At 37.0% G+C, this 9195-nt stretch overlaps 1 long non-coding RNA gene across 1 annotated transcript; it reads left to right on the forward strand.

The window, feature by feature from the left end:
* The first annotated feature begins 1866 nt into the window (after nt 1–1866).
* LOC117528954 lies at nt 1867–4457 on the forward strand. The gene is made up of 3 exons (XR_004565911.1): nt 1867–1933; nt 2425–2534; nt 4402–4457. It is a non-coding gene; the product is annotated as an uncharacterized LOC117528954 (long non-coding RNA).
* Nucleotides 4458–9195: the final 4738 nt, after the last annotated feature.

Consider the following 9195-nt stretch of genomic DNA (forward strand, 5'->3'; position numbering starts at 1 on the left):
TCTGACTTATGGTATGGAAATTGAAGACTTAACAGTATTCCCTGAAAACTCCCTTCTGTCTGATCATTTCTTAATAACATTTACATTTACTCTGATGGACTACCCAGCAGTGGGGAATAAGTTTCATTACACTAGAAGTCTTTCAGAAAGCGCTGTAACTAGGTTTAAGGATATGATTCCTTCTTTATGTTCTCTAATGCCATATACCAACACAGTGCAGAGTACCCACCCGGAAGCGAACATTTGCAAACATCAAACAAATGTTCATATAATGTTTGTTTACTGTTCAGCAAGTTTGCAAACGTTCATGTAATGTTCGTGATGTTTGTCTGTTTGCATGGAAGTGAAAATTTGCGAACATCAAGTGAACGTTCATAGAATGTTCATTTACTGTTCAGCAAGTTTGCAAATGTTCATATAATGTTTGTGATGTTTGTCTAATGTTTGCATGAAAGCAAACATTAGACAAACATGTAAGCAAACATTTGCAAAAATCAATCAAATGTTTATAGAATGTATGCTTAATGTTCAGTGTGTTTGCGAACATTCACATAATGTTCATGTTGTATGTGTAAAGCTTGCCTCTAAATAAAAGTATAAATTAAATTATTATTTAATTATTACAATTATTTTGTAAAATTTCATATTACAGGAAAACATTAAATATCATTTACTGCCTACAGAAAGTTAATGTTGGACTCCATTTAAATTATGTGTGCAAACATAGGTAGAATGAACAATAGGAAATGATTTCAACACTCATGGTAACCAATAATATGTCGATTTATGATTTATTCAGACCTACTGAATATACGAGGGTAGGCTGAAAAGTTCTAAGGCTCCCCATGAAGGAGTAATGCATTAACTGCATTATAGTGAGCCTTAGAACTTTTCAGCCTACCCTCGTATAATTTCAAGATTACTGTGATAAACTGACAGAGCTAACTCAGAAACATGTCTTGGGGCAACTTGCATAAACATGCACTCTGTTAATTGGAATATTATTTTTGCAATAAAAAATTTACATCACTACAAACTGATTGTCAGCTACTGAAATATGTTTTTTTATGGAAACAGATTGCAATGGCAGCTTATTATCCAGAAGTCCGACAGACCTGAGTTACATACATTTTGCCATATTTTCTAAAAGCATAATATCTTTAGCATTTTTGGAAATAAGGAAAAATACATTAAAGGTATTAAAATTGATTTACAACATAATGTTTTCAACATGCATGAGCAGGAAACATTGACATTTAAATAAAACAGCTCATAGACAAATAATATTTTTTACTGGTCACTTCACAACTTGCAGTTCAAACATTATCAGACATGTTTTTAAACAAACATGCTGAACATGAGATGAATAGTCACATGTCACAGTCTAACAGTGTTTGGTGGGAATTATTACCATAACATATTTCTTCCTTTCTGATTCCTTTAATTTCAGCTGCTCAATTCATGTTTTCAGTGAGGCATGATATTATAATTATCCAGGGTAAAACATGTACATTGTACACATTATAACACCTGGATACAATCATTTCTGAATGTAAAATGCAACATTCTCATTCTGGTAAAAAAAAAAAAAAAAAAAAAAAAGCTTGTAGTGCTCTCCACCAAACAGTTGGTGGCAGTGGTGCACCGAGTTGGGTTAAAACCCGCTGTTTAACAAAGAAGAAGAAGAAGAACAAGAACAACACGACTTGGCTAACTAACAGTGCTGCATGCTCTCCGTTCTCTTTTGGCAAATAAAAGTTTATGTTGAAGACGTTAATTTGCCTGTTCAGTCTCTATACTACGATTAAGAGACCACTGAGAGCAGAAGAGGAGACTAACGCTGGATGATCATCGACTGGATCACAGAAAACCAACACAACCACGAGTTAGCAGCTAGCTTCAAATGGCGAGGCCTTCCTACAGTCATCACGAGGTAACGGAACCTGATGTGAGCACAAACCCATTTTAGACAGAAAAGACAGAACTTGCTTGAAGCTTGATTATGCCAGACATGGACTAATGGGAACCAAACCAGCACATTTTTGACTAGCACGGAGCTAACGTTAGCTACAGAGAGGCACAGGCCTAATTCATATTTTGTCCATGTTTTAATTTATTCTGATATTAAGCCAGAAGCCTAAAGGTGTCAGTAAGGTGTGTGTGGGCATCTCACTTCCAAGGACATGCAGGTTGGGTGAATTGGAAACTTTATAATTGTCCAGGTCTCACTTATAAAAGAGGTGTCGATCTCAAAGGGACTAATTTGCTTAAATAAATGCTAAATTTAAAATATACATAACTTTTTATGACCATGACTAATATATATACTCAGTCTTTAAGTTTAAGTAATGTCAGTGCCCAGAAAGAGACTTTATAAAGATAAGTTTGATAATATTTTCGATCATTGTTTGTTCCCCACCACAGTAACCATGCCTGCTGCCTTAAGAGTTGTTAAATCACTGAATCCTCCATCTGACCAGTCGGTTGAGTGTGTGCCTTCAGTTGATTCACATCAGCCCGATCTTTATCCCGAGGTTTGTACTATAATGGTTAAATAAGATTGTTCAGTGTCTTGTGCCAGAAGATTCTAAAAATTCACATTCAGCAAGCAAAATATTCAAAATTTCTGGCAAGAAATATTCTGTTCTATTTGGGATATAATTTGAAAATACAGTAAAATCTGCCAGTAATGAAGTTGTATATACTAACTTTCCTTATTTAAAGAAATAATTTACAGGTCTTGTTACTTAATTGACATGTTTATTTATTGCTGATATAAAGTTACAGAATTCCTTTTATAAAAACTCAGTTTCTATGTCCCTTGCATAATGTTTCATTTGCATAGTGTGTGCATACTGTCTATGGTACCATACACTTGAAACAGGAGGACTTGTATGCTATACTACTGAGGTTTACCACCTTATCTGGTGTGGGAAAAGTGATCTGTCCAAAAAAAAAAAATTTTTGAGATTCTTTTGGTGGGTAAATAGACCTGAGAAAGCACCAGAATTAGGGCTGAAACGATGAGTCGAGTAACTTGAATAATTCGATTACAAAAAATGTTTGAGGCAAATTCTGTGCCTCGAAGCTTCGTTTAATGTTGTAGCACATATGTCAGGCCTGTGTGTGGCGCTGCAACATCCGCAGAAAAAAAAAACAAAAGGCGAGCATAACAGCTAATCAAATTAGCAACGATAGCTACCGCTTTCCAACGTGACACATAGAGTAAAATAAAGCCTTTTAAGAGAAAGATGGTCCATACTGATCATCTGAAATAGACTTACTGTGCATTTAAAGCGAAGCAGTGTGTTTGTCTATTTTTCTGCTCTACGTGGGGAGGGACTATTGACCCGGTGGCCAGCTGCTGTCTCTCTCTGCCCAGCGTGAGGAGCTCTCAGACCGGGCGAGTCACAGCTCTGTCCCCGGCTACATTGACAAACAGCAGAAGTCCACTCTTTCTTCTGTGTTTACCTCAGACTCACACTGAGTGTTTCACTTTTTAATGATGCATTTTTGGGCAACACACAACACTTCACGAACACGGTAACTTAAATAATAAAAAACTGACTGCGATGCTGCATGTTCAACCTCCAGCTGAAATGCATCTGCTGAAGAGAAAGAGGGATAAAAAAATCACGCAGGGACCCAGTCCATCAACCTTTATTTAAAAAAAAAAAAAAACTTGGTTAATTTTTACAAATTGGACAAAACAAAATAGAAGGCTACATCCCATCACCATTTCAGCAAAATGACAGTGACATTGTGTCATTGTTTATAGACAGCCCATTGATGTTTAAAACGCAAAAGTACTTTTTATCCGATTACTCGATTAATCGCCAGAATAATCGATAAAATACTTGACTGCTAAAATAATTGATACCTACAGCACTAACCAGAATGCATTTGAGATTTCACATTTTTCTGGGGGACAACCACCTGACCAACCATCAGGGCCTTGCCAAGATCTTTCAAGTTTGTTTTTTTGTTTTTTTTTTGTTGTTGTTTTTTTCCTCCATGGCTCACTTTCATCACTGAGTGGTGGCCAAGTGGTTAATGCGCTTGGTTTCAGTGCAAAAGGTTCCGGGCTCTCCATGTAATGCTTTCTCCATGTAATGTGGAGTTGCATCAGGAAGGGCATCCGGCGTAAAACCTGTGCCAATTCAACATGCAGATCCACCTCAGATTTGCTGTGGCGACCCCGAGTGCAAACAAGGGAGCAGCTGAAGGGACTTACTTACCTACTTACTTTCCTCACTCAGTTCATTCACAGATTTGTCCGTGCTGAAGATGAGAGGTCAACAGCATTGGTTTAATCCTTTGTGAAGCATAGGATTTAATGTAAAGTGAGAACTTCTGTATTAAGGTTGTAACATATGGATCTATATACATTTTGTGTTCCAGGAGAAGCAGAATGACATCATTCACAGTATCAAACAGCTAAATGACAGAGTTGGTGCACTGCATCCTTGGACTGTCCCTGAAAGTGTCGGTTCCCAGACATACCAGGAGAGAGAACAATGTGGACGCTGCTAAGATGATCATCCGAAGAATGGCCAGCTAAACGACAAGTGTGGGCTTGAACCAATTCCAAGCAGTGCCTGGAAGTAATGGGCCTTCCAGTAAAGTCACTCAAAGAAGTGAGTTAATGTGTTTTCTGTTTGTTAGATCCTCATCACCTTAATAAAGTTTTGCTGTTTCATTTTTTACACAGTATATTATGAAACATGCTGTATTTATGGAAATACGGTAACTAAAGCCTTTCACATTGCATGCTTTATACGCATCAGGCAACGTGTCGCGTCAACGCCTCCCACACCCCCGACGCGTTCCGTGTGGCAAGGGGACGGAGACTTTTGCTCAGATGTTTTTTTTTTTTTTTTTCTTTCTTTCTCCAGAGGAAAGCTGAGTGATCGCCATGTTGTATGTGCGTCGATGAACCACGAAAAAGCTTTAATACAGCAGTCAAATTAATTTTGAGGTTTAAAAAAAAACATTTGCAAGGATTTTTCTTCAGAAAACTGCTCTGTATAAATGAGCAGTCCTGTGACACCTTCCTGTTTTGTAGGCATCAGTGGTTTCTGCCGCTAGTCTTCCATGTTTGGACCCGACACATTGTTTCTTTTGGACAGTGTGAAGCTTTGTCACAGTTCAGAGCGGCAAAAGTTGGATTGGGTTGAACTTTTACCACGTCAGCCTGTTGACAAGCAGGAATGTGCACACTCCCGGCAGAAGCGATGGTTTAGCTCGGCTTTTGACGTGACGCTTTAGACACCTCTAAAAAGCAATGCGTTTCATTGAAAATACTTTTTAGACCGATTTGTTGCGCCTCTGATGCTTCCAAAGCATGTGGTGTGAAAAGTCCTTTACACAAATAACAGTGGGTACAGAGGATTAATCATTTTTGTCTGATCTGCTTTCACCTGTGTGGTATACCTAATTGATAACTAAATTGAGAAAATTCTGGAAGCAATATAAACAGCTTGTTAAAAATATAGGGCCTGTCCAATAAGGTGCTGAGTTGAATACCAGTTATGACCATGTAGCTCAAATTATACAATATCTGAACAGAAAAATGTATATAATTGCTTATGACTAACAAAGGAAATTTTCAACTTGCAGCTCAAGAGTACTAATGACAGACTTGATGGTGAGGACGAGGGAACCAGGCACCAGAGGAATGCCCTAATCAATACCTTAACTGCATACACCCCTGGAATGGAACAAGGGAAGTATACAGTAACAGTCATTGTCAGGGGCGGCTTGAACGCTACGGCTCCTGTTTATCTTTGGCAGCCAGGACAAGTCAGGAACTGTCAATTGCCAGGGACGTGCCACAGATTTAGAGTTGTCATGGCAACTGCAATAAAAATCACATCAATGGACAGTACTACCATTATTTCTACAATTGTGCCATAATCCGAAGATGTCCTGTCCGAGTAGAATCAAAGAAGTATAGACGGGACCATCCTGAACTTTTTCCTGACCCAGATTACAGGTTTGAAGAACTAACAATCTTGCAAATCTGTTTTTTTTTTGGGGGGGGGGGGGGGGGGCAGTCACAGTAGAGAGGCACCGTGACGTACCGTGACGTCTGGTCTCTGGCTGCGAATCCAACATGGCAGAATCCACTTCAAAACAGCTTCATTTCTGTGTAAATGTAACATGTCTATCATATATTATGTAAAAGCTACTGAAAAACACTTTGAAAACACTGTTTTCACAACCTGATAACACCTCTGCAGTGATTTACAAGGAGCCACCAAGACACCCAGACAACTTAGGAGAAGTTAATAGGCTTACGTGGCTGTGACTGGAGAAATTGTGCACAGTGCAAGCTTTGCATTTTGCATCACTAATCTTAGCTTCATAGTGGAGTAGAGCACAGAAGGATTTTCTTTCACCAAAACAGATCAAATCCAGGCATCTCAGGTGTATCTTCTGGCAATTTGTAGCTAAAGGTTCAGGTCTTCTTTTTTAAGAAAATCCTCCTCTATACAACTTCATCATGAAGATGGATAACTGGTGATACAAAATGCAAAGCTTGAACTGTGCATAATTTCTCCAATCACAGCCACGTAAGCCTATAACTTCTGGGGTGTCTGGGTGTCTTGATGGCTTTCCTCACTCTTCTTCTTCTTGCACACTCACTCAGTTTTTCAGAACTGTTCATGCAGATTTACCATAGAGTGCCATATTGTTTGTATTCTTCATAATTGATGTAAATAAAGTCCAAACCATTCAGTGGCAGCTTTACCCTCAGAGAGCCTCATCCACAGCCACCACAAAAGACAGGCAGTACATGGTATTAAGAAGAGGGGTATGTAATCTTTTGATCAGGTTAATTTGAGTAGTTTGTGTTGTCATTATGATTTGAAAAGAGTAAACACTGTTGTTTGCCAGTAAATGGCTTCACCCAACCATGAACCATGAGCGAAAAAAAAGTTTTTGTTATTGTTCATATTCTCTGAAAAATGGCCAAAAAAAAAAACTAAACTTCTGCCAGGGTATGTAAACTTTTGGCCCCACCTGTATACATATAGATTCCAATTAAATAATTATTAAGAAGACTGCACATATGGCTGAGGGTATTTTATATGATATCGGGGTTTATGTTCTATAATATCAAAGCTTATGGTCAGATTAGTAGCATTACTTAATTTGCATTGTACATGGAATATTTTTGATAAAATTTAATTTTACCTCCAGAGAACCTTTTTATTTGGGGATTAAACATTAATTTAAATTAATAATTTTGTATTATTTTTGTATATTTTTTTCATCGTGAATTTCCTCAGGAAATTTATTGATTGTAATATGTTTGTGTTAAACTGTTCAGTTTCGCTAACTGACTAATCTGACTAATGTCAACCTGAGTCTTCAAATCTGCGATTAAAAACTTCCATAGGAATTTTCTCAGGGAATTTATTGATAGTAATGTTTGTGTTAAAACTGTCCACAGTTTTGCTCTTAAGTATGACTTTTATTAATTGTATGTAGATGTCTAAAAGATTGTTGTAGTTTTTGTTTCAAGTGGTGATTTATGTTTAAGTTGAATTTATTTTTGCTCCTAAAATGTGTATTATTGGTTGTATGTAGATAAATAGATGAATTATTATTATTTTTTTTTTTTTTTAAGGTTTCATTATTAATTCTAGAAGTTATTCTTATATCTGAACATTTTTTTGGAGTAGCGTTTGTGGTTTACCGCTTAAGAAATGTTTTGTAACGTTGAAAATTTTTCAGTTTATGTGCTTTTTGAGCAATGATGTTTAATTCTGTAAAGATGAATTCCTTTATCAATTAAGTGATTTCAAAAGTTTGTCCATTACTTATTTTATATGTTCCACAATATAATTCCACATTGCAAGTCACTATTGAAATCAAACCTATTGAATTTTAAAACATTTATAAAGTTTGTTTTACTTATTTTTTTTTTTTAGTTCTCAATAGGAACAATCACAAAAATTGTAGGTAATTGAGCAAGAACATTGCATGAACATATGAACAAAGAATGAGGACAGGTAATGTTCGCATGCGAACACTACAAATGTTCATTTAATGTTCTGCTGCAACTGTTCATTTGGTGTTTGTGAACACTTGTGAACGTTTGTATAATGTTCATTGAATGTTCGCATGCAAACATTACCTGTCCTCATTCTTTGTTCATATGATGTTCATGCAGTGTTCATGCCACGTTTGCAAACGTTCAATGAACATTCAAAGAACATTTGGTTTCTGGGTGGGTAGCTACCTAAACTCTGTAAGTGAGATAGAGTATCTCGTCAATAGTTTTACATCCTCATTGAAAACAACTTTGGATGCTGTAGCTCCTCTGAAAAAGAGAGCTTTAAATCAGAAGTGCCTGACTCCATGGTATAACTCACAAACTCGCAGCTTAAAGCAGATAACCCATAAGTTGGAGAGGAAATGGCGTCTCACTAATTTAGAAGATCTTCACTTAGCCTGGAAAAAGAGTCTGTTGCTCTATAAAAAAGCCCTCCGTAAAGCTAGGACATCTTACTACTCATCACTAATTGAATATAAGAACAACCCCAGGTTTCTTTTCAGCGCTGTAGCCAGGCTGACAAAGAGTCAGAGCTCTATTGAGCTGAGTATTCCTTTAACTTTAACTAGTAATGACTTCATGACTTTCTTTGCTAATAAAATTTTAACTATTAGAGAAAAAATTACTCATAACCATCCCAAAGACGTATCGTTATCTTTGGCTGCTTTCAGTGATGCCGGTATTTGGTTAGACTCTTTCTCTCAGATTGTTCTGTCTGAGTTATTTTCATTAGTTACTTCATCCAAACCATCAACATGTCTATTAGACCCCATTCCTACGAGGCTGCTCAAGGAAGCCCTACCATTATTTAATGCTTCGATCTTAAATATGATCAATCTATCTTTATTAGTTGGCTATGTACCACAGGCTTTTAAGGTGGCAGTAATTAAACCATTACTTAAAAAGCCATCACTTGACCCAGCTATCTTAGCTAATTATAGGCCAATCTCCAACCTTCCTTTTCTCTCAGAAATTCTTGAAAGGGTAGTTGTAAAACAGCTAACTGATCATCTGCAGAGGAATGGTCTATTTGAAGAGTTTCAGTCAGGTTTTAGAATTCATCATAGTACAGAAACAGCATTAGTGAAGGTTACAAATGATCTTCTTATGGCCTCAGACAGTGGACTCAT

The sequence above is a fragment of the Thalassophryne amazonica genome, chromosome 17 (genome assembly GCF_902500255.1).
Source record: "Thalassophryne amazonica chromosome 17, fThaAma1.1, whole genome shotgun sequence".
In the NCBI taxonomy this organism is placed as follows: Eukaryota; Metazoa; Chordata; class Actinopteri; order Batrachoidiformes; family Batrachoididae; genus Thalassophryne; species Thalassophryne amazonica.